The sequence below is a fragment of the Triturus cristatus genome, chromosome 7 (assembly GCF_964204655.1).
Source record: "Triturus cristatus chromosome 7, aTriCri1.1, whole genome shotgun sequence".
Classification (NCBI taxonomy): domain Eukaryota; kingdom Metazoa; phylum Chordata; class Amphibia; order Caudata; family Salamandridae; genus Triturus; species Triturus cristatus.
The window spans coordinates 1280432781-1280449213 of NC_140590.1; the positions used below are offsets into that span (position 1 = coordinate 1280432781).

Sequence of the window (16433 nt, forward strand, 5' to 3'; positions counted from 1 at the left end):
CAAGTCCCAGCAGGAGAGGCAAGTCCCAGCAGGAGCAGCAAAAATCAGGTCATAGCTCCCAGACTGGCTGCAGAAAGAAAGGCATTCTCGGAGGCCTGTGGAGCAAGACCCATTTGTTCAGAGATGTGGATGAAGAAAAGGAATGCCTGTCAGAGGTAGGCAAGAGCAAACCATAAAACCTAGGACTGACTGAGCATACTGTGCAAAAATGTGATCACATACCAGAAACAAGGCTCCACTGCATGTTAAATATATATCTAGTGCTTATCCTAGCTCCTTTCCTGTGCTATTTGGCAGGACATGTTTAATGCTAAATGCTGCCACTGTCTAGCTACATTAGAGCTCTCTGAGAAATTTTATGTTACCCTCCTAATAACAGTATTGGCACATAACACAACTAGTTGTCAAAAGTTGCTTTTGGTTTTAAGAATTGGGCTACATTTAACCCACAGCTTTCAGTGAATTTTCTTTACAACATACAGAAGAGTAAAGGTCTAGCTTGTCAAAACACTTTCGAAACATGCATTCCAGGCAAGGGAAATAGTAGCATTAATTGAGGAACGTTCAATGCACGCGAGGGAAATACATTTAACACAAAATATACTAGAAACCACAAGAAAGCAATCTACTTAGTGCCGTTAGAAGGTCAAGGCGAACATACAGAACACCATTCAACAATATAAGGTGAGAAAATAAATGAAGTGCTTTTTGATGACTTGTTTGGCAGTGTCCTTGGCATCTCTGCTTACATCAGTGAGGAGAAAAGGGAACTCCTACTTCCACCTCAGTTCTCATTAATCCATTTGACATTCTACCCCTGCTTGTGTCAGAGCCCTTTTACAACTAATGACTGCATACATACATAATTTTCCAAGCTCAATGGGCTAAAACAAATGGCACTCAACTTTAGGATGAAAAGGTTGTCTTATACCGCAATGAAGGCCAACCACAGACACAGCCAAGGGTGTATACCGCCAGTAGATACTCTACAGGTTCTCAGAGCTGTTAACTCCATTCTTCACAGCGTGAAATAGTAGGACAAGAGAAAGATCATGTGCTCAAGAAAACAATGCCAACCCCCCCAACCATTTATAGTGACACTCTGGTGAAGAACCATAAAGATGGTGTCACTGACTGCACCTAAATTCTCACTGGGTTTAATGAAAATGTTATCAGGATTTCTGGTAAAGGACAGGAACCGATTTACATGACCATGTGTTAGCCCTAAAAAACACCTATGCTGTGTACGTTGAAGATTGGAATGTTACAGTAAAATGAAGTCTGGTGGCACTGGCCTGGCCCACCAAAGGCTTTCTCACCGGATAAAGCTCTAAGTTTCATGAGTATAGTACACAGTGCAGAAAGAAGTGTGAATATCTGTAGAACACAGGGTCTCTCGCCATCATATCTTCTGCTCAGAGAATAAACAGCAATACACTGGACAGGCTGTGCACACCAGCACATGCGCATAAACTCATGAGTATACAAAGAAGCACAAGCAGGAGATTTCAGGAAACAAGGAGCACTAGCCACTTCTGAACATTTCACCACTTTCTGTCCATCTCGTCCCCTGATCAGGAGGTACCACCCCACATTTTCTGAGGAGACCACTTAACACTGCCAGTGGACACCCTTAAGACAATCTGGAAGAGTCACTTCAGGTGTGCTGCTGAGGGGCAAAAGTAAAATTGCCAGCAACTCTGTTCAAAGTATAAGGGGGAAAAACACAACATAATGGCAGGAGGTGGATGGGACGAAGGGAAATGTTTCACCAGTAAAGTTTTGGAGCATGAGAACTTGCAGTAATCACTACGCAAGTACAAAAATAGCTACTACTCCCTGATCTCACTAACAGAAAGAGCATACCAGCATTCTTACTGCCATATCACAGTGCAGAAGCAATTATAAAATGCTTGAGAGAAGGTGACCAAACCCCTTCTGTGGTGAAAGCATAGGTAACTCATTTTTCCTATGACAAAGCTAATAGTAAAGATACTTTAAAAAGCCCTCAACCACAAAACTCTCTTAAGAGAAACCCTAGTCCCAGTCACTTCTCATTTTAATATTTATCCACCCCTTTACTGCCAGAGCAAGAGTTATTGTATACAATGATCACTTGCTACAGGGCACAAAAGACAGAATCAGAGATATTTAAAGAGAGACGTCTCCAAAACACCAAAAAAGGGGCACATAGGATCCCCCTCACCCCCAAAACACCAATATCCCAAAACATTCAAGAGGGATATCTTCAATAAAGCACTACAGGGGAGCTGGGTCAAGTGGGCTCATCCCACCACAAAATCTAAAAACAAGATCACTTCACTAGGATCTCCTGTAGCAAGAGATAAAATCACCCTCCCTCAATATCACTACCCAAACATCAATACATTCTGAGTGGTCACAAAACCAAAAACAGAAAATACAGGTCCACCCTGAAATGTCCAACAAACAGACATAGGGATGTAGAAATAAGGGAGCGCTAACAGGACAGTAAAAAGGGTAGGGATGCAAGAGTTGAGCCACACCACAAAGCTGCAAGTGTTAAAAAAAATATGTATCAAACAATACCAAAAAAATAGAAAACAAACTGATATGGCCTCCAGCAGGTTGGTCGTTCCAAAAATCCCTGAACTAGTAACACTGCTGCTGCCACCGCCATGGCAGGACTGCCCGCTCAGTCCGTGGAGTGGGGATAATGAGTAAGGGCAAGGGAAGGTGCAATGGAGGGCAAGGGAAGGTGCAATGGAGGGCAGGCGGGAGAAGGCAGAGCATGTCCAGAAGTTGAGCCGGCTTGGCTTACAGTTCAGCAAGCAAAAGGAGCCCTGGTTGACGCTGCATTCTGCGGTAGGAGTGTCAAGGTCTCCCTCCACCGACATTTGTTTTTCGGTCTTATTTGAAGGTCCCAGCTGCCACCGGGGGGGCTGTGGAAAGGAGAGGCTCTTGCCCCCGGCTCACTGCACTGCATTTGGTCCATCTGTAAAGCAAGCAGAGAAGGCCCGGTACATCAATCATCATTACTTTCCAAGAGACTGCACCCAGACCCTCGGATTTCCCAGTTTTGAGTCAACGTATTATACATCAACATATGTTTTGCCAGTTTTGATTCTAGAATTACACATCAATGTGTGACGCAAGGTGAAATTTTCAATTAAAATGGTGAAATACATCTGAAATAAATGTAAAAAGAAATGCGCTTAGCTTCAAAACAAAGTTCGCCTGAAGGCCTATAATACCATAACTGTAAAGTTCACTTCAAGTATTTCAATCTTCGACCTTGAGAAGCCTGCCAGAAATATCCCACCTAGGCGGCCCATTAATTTCAAGTATTTTAAATAAAACATTAGTGTAATAACATGCCAGCAGTAGGGAATGTCTAAGTGATATCAGCCTTCCAACACATCAGCAGCATTTTACTTTCAAATGTAGGGGTCACATACACACATTTCTTCAATAAAGAATTAAATGGAATCTGTAGAAAATGCCCATTCTAGGTAAGGAAAAAGGGTAGGTACTGGTTACTACAGTTCTCCAGCATTGGTATCTTTTACAGATTCACATGCTTGAATTATTCCCACATGTCAGGCTGGGAACCCAGGCAGTCAGTGTTAATATAGCAGTATCCCAATACAGCACGTAAAATGGACAACAGCTATAAAGTACTTGTAGCCCATCCACTTCATTATCGAACTACGGCTAATAATGTAGAGGAGTTCAAAGCTGCAACTGTGAAATGTTTGTAGCGGTCTACAGGAAATACTGGTAGCCTAATGTAGGGAAAGGAGGATGAGCGGATATGAATATATGAACCATATGTAGACTGTAATTACACGTTCAGTAACATTTTCTTATCCACCGTGGATCCTTCAGTCACATGCTTGAATTCAGATAACCAAAACAGTACATTATATTTTGAACAAAGCAGAGGTGGAAGTGAGGCTCACTTCAATAAACATAGTTGCACAGCACCACCTGTCACACAATGGTCAAAAGGACACCTATCTTGTGTTTAAGATGGGTGCCAAGCTTTTGAATGGCAGAAAGATTTACAAGCTGATCTATTTTTCTATGCCTATTTTGGTAAAGGGAAACCTTTATAGGAGTTTCAACACCACCTTACAGTAGTCAAGTTCTGTCTATATGAAATTTTAAACAATGTTTCAAAATCTACAGAATGGGCTTTTTCTGCAGTTGTAGATAGTTGCAGAAGGAATGCTGGTAAATGTATTCTTTGGTTCAGATGTAATGAAATTGGTACCTTAGGCAAAATTGTAGGATTCACGGAGAGAGTAACCATTTTCGTGTCAAAACTTATATCGGGTGGATTAAGATAACATTTGAACCAACACCTTGCAGATGTCACCTAAAAGAGAAATTCTTTTTTTCTGTGAAATCTGAATAGAGACCTTATGGAAAAGCAGGATTGGGTCTTTTCATAATTGTTCCCAGTACTGTGTTTAACACCAAAGCTGGCCAGTGGATGACAGTGCAAGAGAGTCCTTTTAGAAGTTCCTTATCTATTCTAGTTAAGAAAAGGCGGGGAGGTTGGCTTCTTGAGATACTTTAGTAGTAGGAATGAGAGTATTTTACTCTAGATGCAGGAGTAATGATAATATTTTACAAAGCTGCTGTGAAATAGAATTGATCTGATCTGGCTCAGTGTTTCGACTGAGAGATGGTAAAGATCTCTGTACCAAAGCTGCCTGGCCAACGACAGTGTGATTTGTGTTACTGCAAAGGGTCTAATTTCCTTAACAGGCAAGCATAGTATCAACAGTCTATGATTTTGTGGCTTGAAAGAGCTTTGATAAACCCTAGGTCACGATATGGGAAAACCTGCACACAAAGGCCGCAGATGAGTCATCAATGGTACTATGCCAAACAGTGTTTTAATTGATAGCAACTGTCATGTATTACGAAGAAGATTAGTTACTTACCTGTAGCTGTAGTTCTCCAGTTTTGGCATCTTTCATAGATGCGCATGCTTCAATCAAGCCCTGTTGTCAAAGCGGGAGTTCCGCAGTATAACAGGAAAGCAGTAGAGGGTTACACTTAGCCTAGAAGGGCTAGAAAACATTCACTTCAGTATCTTATTCCCATCATCCAAAAAGAATCAAACTCCAGTCAATTAGGTTGCAGCATTCTGTAGAACACTCCTACGCTTCCTTCCCTAAGATTTGCAACCACTAGTGTGAACCTATTACACTATAGAAGATGAGGTGAGCCTCTGGGGAGGAGCCTAGACGGCATGTGAATCTATGAAAGATGCCAATACTGCAGAAGGATTATGTTACTTACCCTGTAAGCATCTGTTCTTGGCATGTAGTGCTGTAAATGAACATGCTTTGCATACTCGTGCCATCTAGTGTTGGGTCCAGATGTGTGCCAGTTTTTCTTCGAAGGTCTTTCGAGTAACAAGGTAAGGGGACTCTTCCTCTTGGGAATAGTGCGCATGGGCATCAAGTCAATTGTTAAATTGTTTTTCCGCAGGAGGGGGAGAATGGAGTATAAGTAAGTGTTAGCAAAGAGATGTCCATGCATATGAAAGTATAGGTGAGAACTGTAACGACCATAGGTGTCCAGGAAGGAGGATGGGCGTATGTGAATCTACAGCACTACATGCCAAGAACAGATGCTTACAGAGTAAATAACAATCCATCCAAGACATGTGTGGCTGTAGATACACATGCTTTGCATAGACTGTATATCAGTGTCCTCCAAAAGAAATGGCTAACCAGTAGACGTTGCTTGAAAAGTGTATGTAGCACCGCCTGTCCCACATTCACTTTATGGCATTCTAAAACATCCACACACTAGTGAAAGCGTGTGGTGTAAACCATGTAGCTACTTTACAAATGTCAGCTATGGGGATGTTGTACAAGAAAGCCACAGATGCCCCTATTTTGCTAGTAGTGTGTGCTCTTTCTGCCACAGAATCTGGTTGAGGGAAGAAAACAAGTAGTTCAACTAGTTAGTTAATGTGGAAAGGGGACACTACATTTGGAAGGAATTTTGGGTTGGTACAAAGAACCACCCTATCCGTATGTAGTTGGAAAAAAGGTTCTTCTAAAGTGAGTGCCTGGAGCTCACTGACACACCTTAGTGAAGTGATGGCAATTAAGAAAGCAACCTTTTACGAATGAAATTGGAGGAGGCAACTGTGGACAAAGGGTGGACCCACAAGTCTTGTGAGAATATTGAGAATCCATGCGGGTGCAGGTAGGACTCTGGGTGGTATTACTCTTTTAAGGTCTTCCATGAAAGCTCTAATAACTAGCACTTTGAACAAGGATAAGTGTGGCCTGTTTTTTAGATGGGCAGTCACTGCCGCAAGATGCAAACCTATAGCAGTATAAGCAAGATCAGAGCCCTGTAAATGCAAAAGGTAACAATGTTTTGTACAGATGCATTGATGGGGTCAATATTTTAGTTACGGCAGTAAAGACAAATCTTTTCCATTTCGCTGCACAACAAGCTCTAGTGGTAGGCTTATGTGCTTCCTTGAGAATGGTCAAACATTCTGGTGGCAGATTTAACTACCCGACTTCGATGACTTGAGGAGCCAAATCACAAGGTTTAGCTTCCTTGGGTTTGGATGTCTGATTTTGCCATTGCTGTGAGGGAGAAGATCTAGCTCGAGGTGAAGCTTCTTGCGTGGAACTAATAAGACTTTGAGTAGTGTGGTGAACCAAGGTTGACGGGTCCATGTGGGAGCCACCAGAATGAGGGTGAGACACTTGCCTGACCCTAGAAACCAGAAATGGAGGGAGAGGAGAAAAAGTATAAGCAAATATCCCTGACCAACTCATCCATAGTGCATCGCCTTTGGATCGGGGTGTGGGAACCTAGAGGCGAAGTTTGGGCATTTTGCGTTCCCTGCGGTCACAAAGAGGTCTATTTTTGGAAACCCACACTTGTGGAAGTAGTGGAGGAGGACTTGGTGGTGATGTTCCCACTCGTGAACTTGTTGCTGCAAGTCCACGAGTTGAGGTCTTCAAAATAGCTGTCCGGACCCGGAAGATGTTCCGCTAACAGATGGATTTTGTGATGTATTGCCCAAGCCTAATGGACAGAGAGGCGTGTCAACTGTAGAAAGTGTGCTCCCCGCCTCTGTTTTTGTATATAGTACATGGCTGTCATATTTTCAGTCCAGACAGACAACCTTGCCTATGAGGTGAGGTAGAAATGCTTTCTGCACTAGGTGAACAGCTTGAAGCTCTAGGTAGTTCATATGGAGATTCTTGTGTCCCCGAGAGCCTGAACTGTTAGATTTCGCAGGTGAGCACCCCACCCTGTGAGGGATGCGTCAGTTAGCACGACCTATGGAACATGGTCGATGAACAGCCACCCTTTCAACTAGCTTTGTGTTCCACTACTGCGGAGAGTGAAGTGTGGCTGTCATCAACACTGGATCGTCCAGTCAACACTGTGATTAAGTCCACTGTGGTGCTAAACATTCTTGTAGAGGAGGCATGTTGAGTCTTGCATGAGGCACTATGGCGATGCATGATGCCATCATCCCTAAAAGACGCATGTAAGTTTTGACTGGCAAGTATTGATTGGCTTGAGATTGTGGTAGCAGTCTTTGAAAACGTTGAAATATCACTGCATTTGAACAGGCTAAACCTAACTGAGTGTTGAGCATAGCCCCTAGATGTGGTTGAGGCTGTGAAGGTTGACGATGGGACTTTTGGACATTGATATTGAACCCCAATTGATGCAGGAGGTTTATGGTAATCCAAGTGTGTTGACGGTACAGAAGGTGTGTACGGGATTTGATAAGAAAGTCGTATACATAATGGAAGACATGAATGTTGTCTGCGTAAAAGTGCTGCTCCTACTGCTAAGCATTTGGTGAATACTCTGGGTGCAGTGTTGGCTCCAAATGGAAGGACCTTGAATTGGTAATGTTTTCCTACTATCATAAGCCAGAGGTATTTGTGATGTGCTGGGTGAACGGGGATGTGAAACTGAACGTTTTAAGTCTAGTGCTAAAATGATGTCGCCTTGCTGTAGAAGTGGGCACACAAGTGTGACCATACGGAAGTGCTCTGATCGTATATAGTGATTTGGAGGCCGTAGAATCTAGAATCGGCTGTAGGGAGCCATCCTTTTTGAGAATAAGAGAGTACAGGGAGTAGACACCCAACCCTTGAGGTTTTAGAGAAACTGGCTCTATAGTTCCTTTGAGTAAGAGAGCTTGCACTTTGTTTGAGCAGTTGTTGATGTTCCAGAGTCAGTCTATGGGTGCGAGGTGGAATATTGGGAGGGGTGCTGATGAGCTCCAGGCAATAACCATGTTGGTTAATGTCCAACACCCACCGGTCCAATATTATGGACTGTCAGGTGGAGAGAAACTGCTGCAATCGACGACAGATAGGTGTAAAATGAGCAGGGGGAAGGATAAGTAAGTCACTGTTACCAGATTGGGCATTATGGGTTGGTGTACCTTTGCCCCAACCTTTGAAGTTGTTACCTCCGTAGTTGCCTTTGAAATACCCTCTAGATGGAGAGGTGTGGGAGGATGCAGAGGCATCTGTAGATGTCGCTTGGGAACCTGCTCTGTAAGAGAAGCGACAAAAGGAGCCCTGAGGAGGGGGTGTTTGAAGGGACCCCATGGATTTGGCAACTTTAGTGTCCTTATTTATCTTTTCTAAGGCCTCATCTACTTATGGGCCGAAGAGGTGCTCTTTATCAAATTAGACGTTGAATAAAGTTTGCAGGACTTCTATTCTTCTGGCAGATATTGGAGGAGTATCTCAAACTCATCCCAGTGAGCTCTGCATATCTTGCTAATAAACCCTGTGTGTTTGCAATCCACCAATGATCAGCGGATTGTGCAGCAACCAGTTTGCCTTTCGCATCAATAAGTATAGATTCCTGATCAGGAAGTGGTGCGTCTACTGTAGTTTGAGTTAGCCCATTTACGGGCACTTAGATAAATACTTTATTTGATTTAAATCATAAAAAGAGCGGCTTAACCGCTAAAACACAAAAATCATGAGCAAAGTACAAATTAATTAATAATTCTCGTTTAAAATTTATAATAAAAGCTTTTTTTTTTTTTTTTTTTTTAAACAGAGTGCAGTTGATTCCTTCGGACTTGTAGTAGTGAGTCTAACTATGAGGTATATAGTTCTTATGCAGTCTTCGGGCTAATTGTCTCAACTTTTTCACTTTACATGCTTTGCCAGTTCAAGTTTTGTCTCTTTTCTAGTTCGTTTGCAGCTAGACTCAAGAACTTTAATGCTTTGCATGGCAATTGTACAGTCGACCCTCCTAAACATTTTATTACAGCTGATCTGCAGGTCCTCATCTGTTCATTTACGGGCACTTGAAACGACTAGGAAGTCTGGTGAAAGCTGGCCTTGAATGAAAATTGGGTCAGATGGTGCAGCCTTATATTTTGTATCTACCCTAGGGGTGATAATGCGAGCCCGTGCAGGATCCTTACAAATATCATCTGCATGACGCCTCAAGCTTCTGAGCATTGGAAGAGATTGAGACATCCTGAATGTGGAGCACAATGTCTCACAAAAAATAAATCTTCCATGGACTCTTTATGCAGTGTAACCCCATGGTATGAAGCTACCTTAGAAAGAAGTTCTTGATATGATGTAGTATCATCAGGAGGTGAGGGGTTGGCAGGGCACAAGTCTGAATCTATATCCCCAGGGGGGTGGGTCAACATCAATCTTGCCAGGGATCTGGTGGAGGTGCGCCATAAGTGTCATAACCCCCCCCCCACCCTGCATTTGTATGTGGAGATCCCCGAGGTGTAATATTTAAGGGATTCTGTGGTGAGTGAAGTACAGAAGGTACAGTTGGTGGTATGTGAGAAGTAGAAGTGGGAGGGATAGGGTGCAGAGGGTTGGTATCCCTGTCCTTTTTCTTCTTTATAGGCAGCGCAAATCGATGACTTCTTGAAAAGAGGTTTGCTGCTTGATAGAAGGCACTAACGCAGTCTTTGTTATAATGCAGCCAGTCTCAGGATGAATCTGGATCTGTTTTTTCTTGGATCGAGTATCTCCTGCATGGTTTCCAAAATAGGCTCTGGGAGTGTAGTGCGAGCCGATTTTAGTGCCAAAGGTTTCGAAACCAAACCAGTTTTAATTTTCAGAACTGGTGTAGTTGGAGTCAAAGAGGTAGAAGCTCGGTGCGAAACCGACAGGCTGTGCTTTCGGTGCCAAGCCGAAGGACGGGGCAGCTGAAGTTGAATCTCTGTACAAACCATGGCAGGATGTCAGTGGCAGCCCAGAAGCCTTTTGTTTTGTTGAAACAGTTTTAGAGTGGGCCGGTGAGGGGTTTGAGTACTCGCAGCACCTTGACCCTGCGGCAGATCGTGGGAATCCAAATCTTTCTCAAAGTCGGAGTCGGAATCTGCAACCAAAAAGGTTCTCTTCTTCAGCCGCAGAGGCCTCAAGATCTTCCTCTTATTGCTTGGCATCTTCCGGTCCAAAGATATTGGGAGTTTGTTCAATTTTACATCTCTGCATTTCTCTGTACTGTGCCAGATGGTCCTGCAGGGTCTTTTTTTTTTTTTTTTTTAATCGAAACGATCGACAGGCCTCCAAGCTCAGATTTCAGACCTTGTGAAGGATGGTTCACAGGTACTTGGAATGGCACTGGGGGCAAAATCAAAAAGCCGCGATCGGAACGTGCCGACCGGACAAATGAGTCTTCTCAACTGCAATACGAGCGGTAAGAAAACTTGTTTGAAACAATGCAGATGGTTTCTTATGCACAGAAAGAATCCTGACAACGATCTTGAACCAGAGCACCTTAATACTTGTCTGAACCCGATGGCTGAAAGAAAACAATAGAACAATAGAGTTGATACCCATGCACACTATTACCAAGAGGCGGATTCACCTTACCTCGTGACTTGAAAGACCTTCTTTGAAGAAAAACAACTTGCACACATACAGACCCAACATGATACTCTAGATGGCAGGAGTATTCAAAGCATGTGTATCTACAGCCAAACATGCCTCAAACCTAAAGTTGCAGGTAAGTAAGGAAAATGCTACTTACCAGTATGCATCTGTTCTTGGCATGTAGAGCTGTAGATCCGCATACTTTTGCATAGATCGCCATCTGGTGTTGGGCTCGGATGTTTGCACTTTGTTATTGTAGAAGTCTTTGTAGCCACGGGTTAGGTGACTCCCCCTCTGGTTAGCAGTGCGCATGGGCATCGACTCCATCCTTCGATTGTTTTGCCATGAAGGGTGATGGAGTTAGTTAGAAAAAATAGAAATATGTCCATGTGTAATGTATCCAAGTAAGATAGTACTGCAACACATAGGTGTCCGGGGAGGTGGGTGTTCGTAGGCGGATCTACAGCTCTACATGCCAAGAACACATGCATACTGGTAAGTAGCATTTTCCGTTTGAGGCATATGAGCTGTAGATCGCATACTTTTGCATAGACTATACAGCAGTTCCTCTGTTAGCAGTGGCTACCTGTACACATTGCAGTAGTTTGAAAAAGTGTTTTTAGTACAGCCTGGCACACACTTGCTTGCTGTTTAGCGTGCACATCTACACAGTAGTGTTTAGTGAAAGTGTGCTGTGTAGACCATGTTGCGGCTTTGCAAATATCCATGGAAATATTTCCTAAGAATGCAGTGGATGCCCCTAGTTTCCGTGTAGAATGTGCTCTAGGGGGTATGGATAATGTACACTTTGCTTTTTGATAGCATATTTGAATACATTAAACAAACCACCTGGCAATTCCAGATTTTGATATAGAATTCCCTTTGTGCGGAGGTGAAAAGGCTACAAAAAGTTTAGTTTTCCTGTACCTTTTTGTCCTTTCAGTATAATAAAGAATAGCTCGTTTGACATCAAGCGTATGAAGAGCTCGTTCTGCTTCTGAGTCTGGTTGAGGAAAGAAGACTGGGAGCTCAACAGACTGGCTAAGGTGAAAAGCTGAAATTACTTTAGGCTGGAATTTAGGGTTTGTCTCAAGAACCACTTTGTTATGATGTATTTGAAAAAATGTTTCTTGTATGGTTAATGCCTGGAGTTCACCCACTCTTCTGAGGGATGTGATGGCCACAAGGAAAGCTACTTTCTATGTGAAGAACTGTAACTCACATTTATGCAAAGTTTCAAATGGGGGACCCATGAGTCTTGTAAGGACAATGTTTAGGTTCCATACCGGAGAGGGTAGGATCCTGGGAGGAATTATCCTTTTAAGACCTTCCATGAAAGCTTTGATGGGAGGTACTTTGAAGAAGGACAAGTGTTGTCTGTTCTGTAAGTAAGCTGCTATAGCAGCAAGATGTAATCGTTTAGATGGGTATGCCATATTACATCTTTGCAGGTGCAGGAGATCACAAATGTTTTGAGTGGAAGCATGTAGTGGATTGATTGTGTTATTGCAGTAAATAACAAATCTCTTCCATTTAGCTGCATAGCATGCTCTAGTGGTAGAACGTCTAGCTTCTTTAAGGACGTTCATGCAATCTGGTGGGAGATTGAGGTAACCAAACTCTAAGACTTCAAGAGCCAGATCGCTAGGTTCAGTTGCGCTGGTTACGGATGTCTCATCTCTCCATGGTTCTGTATGAGAAGCTTTGGGGAGAGGTAGAGCTTTTGGTGTGGGACTACTGAGAGTTCCAGTAGTGTTGTGAACCATGGTTGTCGTGCCCATGTTGGAGCCACCAGGATCATTGTGAGAGTGTTGAGTTTGCGCACCAGTAATGGAATGAGTGGGAGAGGTGGAAAAGCGTACGCAAATCTGCCTTACCAATTCATCCAAATCGCATTGCCTTTGGACAATAGGTGTGGATACCTGGAGGCGAAGTTTGGGCATTTTGTGTTTAAATGTGTGGCAAACAGATCTATGTCTGGGTGTCCCCACATTTGAAAGAATGGATGAAGAACTTGCGGCTGAAGTTCCCATTCGTGAATCTGCTGTTGACGACTGAGCAGATCCGCAATCGGACTGTGAATCCCAGGTAGATGCTCTGCTAGGAGGTATATCTTTTGGGGGATGGCCCATCTCCATATGCGTTGTGCTAGTTGTGAAAGCTGCACAGTGTGTTCTGCCTTGTTTTTGTATATAGTACATTGCTGTCATGTTGTCCGTGTGGACGAGGACAGTAGAATGGAGTTCCAGGCAGTAACCATACTGGATAATTTGTCTTACCCACCTGTCTGTGGTGATGGAATTATTCCACACAGGTAGGAACTGTGATAGCCTTCCCCCGACTGGAGTGGGATGGTCGGGGTGGGGGGGGGGGGGGGAGGGAGTGCAGGGAAGTCACAGTTTTGTGGTGGGGGAGTTGCGGGTATCAGAACCGCGTCCTCTCCCTCTGTTATTGCCTCTGTAATTACCTCTATAGTAACCTTTATAAGGGGAATTTTGTGTGGGGTTTTTATAAGTGGAAGAGTTGGCTTCCGTACCAATGGTTTTGGAGGCTCCTCTATAAAAGGAGCGACGAAAAGAACCTCTACTAGTTGTTGCTTGTAGAGCCCCCATGGATTTGGCTGTTTGTGTCCTTTTTCATCTTTTCTAAAGATGTGTCCGTAGTGGGTCCAAACAAGTGTTTCTGATCTAAGGGCTGATTGAGAATGGTAGACTGCACTTCTTGTTTAAAGCCAGTTATGCGCAGCCACGCATGTCTACGTAATAAAACACTTGTATTTATTGCGCGAGATGCTGTATCCACTGCATCGAGGGCACATTTTAGTGATATACAAGTAATTAACTTTCCCTCTTGTATAAGATCATTTGCTTTGTTCTTATGCTCATCAGGGCAATGATGCGTCCAATAACTTAGATTCTTTGTCTGGCGGAGGGACGTCACCTGTGGTTTGGGAATTTGCCCGTTTGTGGGCATTTGCCACTACTAATGAGTCTAGAGGGAGTTGCTCTTTAATATAAACTGGATCACTTGGAGCTGGCTTGAATTTCTCAATTCTAGGATTAAGAACCCTTGCCCCGACGGGTCCTTAAAAACTTCAGGGGTATGTTTAATGATCCCTTTAAGCATAGGTATTTGTTGTCTTTTGAGGTTGAGAGAATGTCTCTAACAAATAAATCCTCCTCTAGAGGGTCTGAATGGAGTCTGACCCCATGGAATTGTGCAGCTCTATGTATTAGTTGAGTAAACCCCACATTATCATCTGAAGGGGATGGTCTGGAGGGATATACATCTGGCTCAGGTACATCTGGGACATCATAATCGTCCCAAGAGTCATGAGAGGGGCTACTGTGAGTGTCATCATCAGTATTTGTATTATGTGGTGAGTGTATGTCCTCATCTTCATCTCCTATATCCTCATCATCATCTTGCGGCGCAGGTGAAAGACACTGGAGAGTGTGCTGGAGAAGGTATAGTGTTTGGAGGCTGTGAAGGTGGAGAGAAAGGCCTCAGAGAGGTGGATGAGTCTTTCTTCTTGGATGGTATCTCAGGAGTTTGAGGTGTCCAATTTCCTCTTTTTATTCGGCATGGTTCTCTCTTCATTTCATGAGAAGTTTCTGTATTAACAGGATCGGGGGAAAGCATAAGCAAAGACCCCAAACCATGCTATCGAAAATACATTCGCCCAAGGACCTCGGTTGTGGATGCCAACTTGTGTAGAACTAGTATTTTATTGCCCCATTGATCAAAGATGTTGTCTAGAGTTTCTTGGCTGAGCTCTCACTTGTGGCAACTGCTTGTCTTTCTGCTCAACACATCTGCTAGTACATTCTTGTTCCAGGAACCTGCTCTAAGCTTATTTGATGTTGAAGTAGCTATTTCCATATCCTTTTGGCTTCCTTTGAAAATGTCAGCGATCTTGTACCACCCTGTATGCGGATGTAATGAATGGTTGTGCATTGTCCCCATGCGGACTAGTACTGACAATCCCTTTATTCTTGGAAGAAAAAAAAAAAGACTGTAGACTCAGATTTATGTGACAAATTAGGTTCAGCTGAGCCACTTTCCACTGATTTCCAAGTCTTGTAAGTGAGCTACCTATCCTTCTGGGGGGGCATCTCTCGTGATCATAAAGTCTGCCAGTTGTCAAGGTACAGGAATACCTGATGGCCTTTTTGTCTCAAATGTGTAGTTACTAGAGGTAGACATTTTGTAAAAACGCGGGGTGCAAGGTGAGCCAAAAAAGAAAGAATTTTAATTCGATAGTGACTGTCGGCCACCTCAAATTTTCGGAATTGGGTGCTTTGGGTAAATTGGAATATAAAAGTAGATCTAATGTTGTCAGAGTTTCCGCAGTTGAGAAACAGGAGCACGTCTTGAAGAGTAACCATATGAAATGAAGGTTTTCTTAGAAATTTGTTTAGATTTCGCAGATCCAAAATCTGTCTCCTGTTTTTCATTATTAAGAAGAAATAGAAACCCATTCCCAGCTGGTTGTGAGGCACTTTTTCTATGGCTCCTTGTGAGAAAGTGGCTCTGTATGGAATATGCTACTTACCAGTATGCATCTGTTCTTGGCATGTAGAGCTGCAGATCTACACACCTGTGCATAGATCGCCATCTGGTGTTGGGCCCGGATGTTTGCAGTTGTTTTTCCTCTTGGAAAGTCTTTGGAAGTCACGAGGTCGGTGACTCCTCCTTTGGATCGTATTGCACATGGGCTTCGGCTCCATCCTCAGATTGTTTTTCGCCAGCAGGGAAATGATGGAGCGTAGTAATAAACAGTGAAGATGCCCATGTGTGTTGTATCTAAATAAGATAAACTGGAACAGATAAAGGTAGCCGGGGAGGCGGGTGGGCGTGTGTAGATCTGCAGCTCTACATGCCAAGAACAGATGCATACTGGTAAGTAGCATATTCCGTTCGAGGCATATGAGCTGCAGATTACACACTTGTGCATAGATTATATAGCAGTACCCACAGTTAGCGGCGACCACCCGTATCTGTTGCAGTGGTTTGAAATAATGTTTTGAGTACAGCCTGGCCCACACCAGCCTGTTGCTTAGTTTGCACATCTACACAATAGTGTTTAGTGAAAGTGTGCGGTGTTGACCATGTAGCTGCTTTGCAGATATCATCTAATGGGATGTTTCCTAGAAAAGCCATTGAAGCCCCTATTTTACGTGTAGAATGGGCTTTAGGGGGAACGGATAGCGTTCGTTTTGCTTTGTGCTAGCAAATCTGAATGCATTTGACAATCCACCTAGCTATCCCTGATTTTGAGATGAGGTTGCCTTTGTGTGGTGTAGAGAAAGAGACAAACAATTGTTTGGTCTTACGGAAAGGTCGTGTTCTCTCGATGTAGTAGAGTAAGGCTCGATTGACATCTAGTGTGTGAAGAGCTCTTTCTGCAACGGTCTCTGGTTGCGAGAAAAATACTGGTAGTTCTACAGATTGGTTTAGGTGAAATGGAGAAATGACTTTGGGGAGGAATTTTGGGTTGGTACGGAGAACCACTTTATTATGGTGCATTTGCAGAAAAGGTTCTTGAATGGTAAATGC

General features: G+C 43.4%; 1 protein-coding gene across 1 annotated transcript in view; it reads right to left on the bottom strand.

Annotated features, from left to right (window-relative positions):
* Window positions 1–401: 401 nt before the first annotated feature.
* Window positions 402–16433, bottom strand: part of LOC146811840 (mitogen-activated protein kinase 1-like) — a 316827-nt gene continuing 300795 nt past the window's right edge. The window contains exon 9 of the mRNA XM_085618832.1: window positions 402–2974. The gene's annotated coding sequence lies outside the window, so the exon portion shown is untranslated. The remainder of the gene's footprint in view (window positions 2975–16433) is intronic.